The sequence below is a fragment of the Parasteatoda tepidariorum genome, chromosome 7, assembly GCF_043381705.1.
Source record: "Parasteatoda tepidariorum isolate YZ-2023 chromosome 7, CAS_Ptep_4.0, whole genome shotgun sequence".
Taxonomy (NCBI): domain Eukaryota; kingdom Metazoa; phylum Arthropoda; class Arachnida; order Araneae; family Theridiidae; genus Parasteatoda; species Parasteatoda tepidariorum.
Genome location: NC_092210.1, coordinates 1,776,972 through 1,781,897, shown reverse-complemented (window position 1 = coordinate 1,781,897; position 4,926 = coordinate 1,776,972).

The following is a 4,926-nucleotide window of genomic DNA, read 5'->3' as shown; positions in this document are numbered from 1 at the left end:
AAATGGCACTATTTCAAGTAACTTGGATAATTTTTTATTGTTGTTTTCCGAATTATATGGATACAGAAATATATACTATTCTATAACGAAGAAGAATATGCTATAACTATTACAATTCTGTATGTTCTGAATTCATATTTATTCACTGGAATGACGAAAGCAATGTTGACTTCACTTTAATTTGTAATGAATTGAAGACAGAAGAAATGCATTTTACCTTAATACACACATCTGTAACAGTATGCGATAGCGAAATCGGAAGTTATCAGTTGCAAGTTTGTTGATAATAGAAGTTAAAAATTATTGAGAAATTTTTCTTCAAATATTCTGCGTGTTCTGGGTCTGAAAGATATCCCAATATTCTGGAGAGTTTTTTCAAGTTCTTCTGCTTTTCCTAAGGGAAATTTTTATCTTTATTTGCTGCTAAGAAAATGGCGTCTGATTCTGCCGATGATTTTGATGGAACTAAATGAAAGCGTGATAAATTAATGTCTGATATTTACAGGCTCCCGCTAGAGGGCGTACTCGCGAATTGTTTTCCTTTAAATATTTTTTTCTATTAGCGAAATTTATTAGCGAAAATATTAAATTATGGTTGTGAACTTATCAAATTTGCTTGAACAATATAATGTTATAAGAATATAAATGTTATTTTTAAAAATGATTACTTCGAAAAATCACTTCTATTCACCAAGAGATCTAATTGCTTATCGCACTAATAGATAGTAATATTTGGACGTAGGAAGTAGAGGCGCAAACGTAAGCAAACAGAATTCCTTTTAGTATATATATGTTAAGTGGATAATTTTAACTTTCGTAGAAAAACTGTTTTCTACCAAAAAAAGACAATTATTGCGAAGCAATTATAGGGGTTGGTGAGCGGCAGCGAACAGTGGGCTTAGCCCCCTAATAAAAATATAGAAGAACTGTTTGATCTAAGAAAACTAGTTTTGCTATAAATGCACGTGATGGGCATAAATATTTTCTCCAGAAGTTCCTGTTTTCCAGTTAAAACATTTTTCAGAATATCTTTAAATCAATGAAAAACAATTGAGAAGAAATATTTTGGAAAGCCACAATCACATGTTAGCAAAACGGATGACAATTTTTGCATACATAAAAACAGAACAGAGAAACCGCCACGGAATGATTGACGCCATCTGTCATTGGAATTTTGAGTCTGCCACAAAAATAGTTTTTTTTCTTCCAAGAAACAAAAGACCTCGATTTTGTTTCTTAGTCATACATTTCTGGAAATCGCCACTCTTAATTCATATAACTTATAATTATTTATAGCATATAAGCATTTTTCGCGGACTTATAATACTCTTATTTTTCTTTTTTGAATTTTATGTTTAAATTATAATCATTTTTTTTTAACTTTATTTTAGAGAAAAAGCAGTATTCTTTTTTTGCCCTTTTTAAAAGGTATTATTTTGAATAAAAAATCCGTTTATGTTAATTGTTTTAGAAAAAGTAAATTCCAGCCAAAAAGCTACGAATTTAATGAATTTAAAGCAATTCTTAATTGAATTGAAAGCAAAAGCTGTTATTAACAATCTAAAAATAGATTTAATTTGGCCAATAAGGTTGGCCAACCCCATTTCCAATAAACACACTTCGTGTTCGTATCGATTTAGATTTCAATTAACTGGAACGAAACGGAGCGGAAACCTTACATCATACAAACTAACAAATGCCCAAGTTCGGAAAACAGCGAGCACTTGAATTCCTCTTCTACCAAATCAATTATTTTCTCTTTCATAAATGCTTATAATTAACGGAAGAAACTTAATGAGATTGCACTATTAATTTTTCTTCAGCTGCGAGTTCACATAAAGGAAAATACTTTGGTAATTAGTAATATCGTTAAAAGTTTAAGCAAGTAAATAAAAGTAATGAATCATTATGAATACATTCCGTTTCGGATTCGCTGAACAAAATCTGTTTTGTATTCTTTGCTGATATTAATATAATTATGTCAACTTTTACATCTTAATAAAATGAGTGCATGTAGAGAAGGGATTTTCCTGCCTGTTTTTTTTAAAAATGGTAATCAGTTTTCAATCAATATTTCACTCTCACAAATGGCGATTGAGCAATCCTTCGTTAATTTTGAAAATCTTTTCTTCGCAAATTCACGTGATTTGCGGCAAATTCGAACTTTCAAATATATGACGAAAATGTTTTCTCAGCTTGAATCCTCATCGCAGTGCATTGTGGGAGATTGCCAATTAGAATGACGAAACTGGAATGAATGACGAAACTGGAGTGGAAAGCCAACTGGAATGACGAAACTAGAATGAAGATTGGGAGATGGAAAATAAAGTGACGAACAAACCTACCATGCTATAAGGCAGTCAAGGAATTGGCATCGTAAGAGGAAGACCCCAGTTTCAAATTCAGCTTCGGACATATGTGTAATTTTCTTCCTTGTTCTACCTGTTTCTCTTGTCTTGTTTGGGCGATATCAATCCCCCTATTTGGTGCCCACGATAAAGTGACTATTAAAAAAGTTAAAAAAATTAGGCCCTTCGAAGTTCTTTTTTTTTTTTTTGGAAGAAATAGAATGGTTCAATATTTCTTTAATTTCGACGAAATTCGTTTCCTCGAAGAAGTGACAAAAGCTATTTCGATTAAATATTTGCTCGGAGCATATACCAGGAAGCGGTTTCGTCAGAAACAAAAAAAAAAGTTTCAAGAAATTTGAGCATCCATTTTCACGAACAAATCAACTATCAGAACACAACCTGATAAAAAGGGGAATCAACTTTTAATAGGTTACTTAAAAATTTGTATGTATACATATAATATTGTTTGTGTGATTATTCAATGTTATTAAATAAAACGCTGACAGGGAGTTTAAACATTATTTTTTTTTATTAGTGGTGGAAATTGCCTTAGAAAATGTTTTATAGCGTGTTAATATTTATAATGTTTTGCATAATGTGTTAAGTCAGAAATTTTTGATATTTTTTCTTTAAAATTGAAATAAATAAATCTGTTACGAATGAAAAACTATTATTTACGATATAGGAAGATTTAGCAAATGGTTTCTCAAAATAATATCTTCTAATTAAACTTCCAGTTACCCCAAGCGTTCGCTTAAATTCGTCTATAGAACCTGCAAGATTGACCAAAAACAAAGGCTATCAAAGCAATAAGAAAAAGCAGCACAACGATATTGATAGCTAAATGAAAATGCAGACGACATAGTATTTAGAACTCTTCTGTGGTTGCTTTGAATGGAACGGCGAATGGAAGTGGGGAGATTTCCCTGTCTGGGAAGTTATTTTGAATTCGAAGAGGTGGACATTAAAATGGATTCTCCCTTACGAAAACTATTCGCAGCTTTTGAAAGAAACAAACTTAGTCATAGGTGTCGAACAAAAGAGTTGTGTGTCAGAAAATAGTGATATAAAATTACATCATCTGCTTTACTGAAATCTATGATGTCCTCGTTTTTTTATATCATTTATTCGATAAATTTATGTTTATTTAACTAAAACTAGGTTATAAATCGTAAATATCCATCATATTTCTTGTATTTGTGTCTATTAAAAATTGCTGTGTGATTCAGATAAATTTGGTTCAATTTCCTCGATCTTATGAAAAAAGAATAGTCCAAATCAACTTACCTTTCAATGAAACATACGATTTATAAAAGTTTTTTTTTATAATGCATCGATATGTTGTTATTGTCAGCTTTAGTAAATATCTGTAATCATAGGTAAAGAATCGTGAAATTCTACTATATCGTCATGTATTGCTAATTAAGTAAATTGCTTAATGAGTAACTATTGAATCTCTGTTTCTCTGATTTTATAGAAAATTATAAACTAAGAATCGTAAATTTCAGTTATATATTGTCTTGTATTTGTATACTAAGTTAATTACTGTGTAAGTAAATTTTGAAAACTTGCATCGCTGATGTTTTCTTTCCTTACTTGGATTCATTCAAGTTTTCCAAGTAAATGTTGCTATTTTGATATTCTTGAAAGAAAAATAATCAAACAGCGTATTTTTGTGACTTTAAATTGCATTATTCTAAATCTTTTATCCATGAATATTTTTCTTCAAGTATACTAAAAAAGCTTTGATCAACCTGATTCAATTATTCCTTTTTTTCCCAAAACAAGAATAGAATAGAAAGGAATGATCTAATACAAGGCAAAAAATGAACAACAGTAAAAAAAAAGTTTTTGATAAGGTAATCCTCTAGAGTTTCAGCCTTTATCTCTGAATTTTAAACTAGAACATGTCTTAGATTTCTTTCCAAATGCAAGACATGAAAAAAACAAACCATGCAAAACAATGTGCTGCCTGTCCTCTTGCTCTTTTTTGAAAGAAATTCGGAAATCTTTTGAAAAGATCCCCTCCTTTCAAAGAAGGTACATACATAAAGGAAACCGTATTTTGATCTCTTTTATTTATTTCTTTATTATACTTTTTGTAAAATAAGAGCTTTTGCATTTATCATAGTTTTAAGAAATCAATTTTTTATTCTCATTGATTTGTTTTGTAAGAGAACAATGATTTTTATGTAAAAATAAAATTAAAAATAAAATTTTGTTAACTGATTCAATCAGCAAGAAAAATTAATACTTTTCAATAGGCTTTAGAACATTAGGGACTAATTTTTTATGATATGCGTATATTCTTTCCGCTCCAAAATAATTTTATGATAAGTATTTTCTGCTATTTTAAAATAATTTCTGAAAGGCTACACTTTTAAATATTGCTTTAAACAAACTATGAATACTATTTTACATTTTTCAGCATTACTATTTTTAGTTACCTTAATACAATTCTGAACCTTGAAAAACCATGAACCGCTTCTTGAATTACGTAATTTGTTACATATATCTATATCTATCTATCTATCTATCTATCTATCTATCTATCTATCTATCTATCTATCTATCT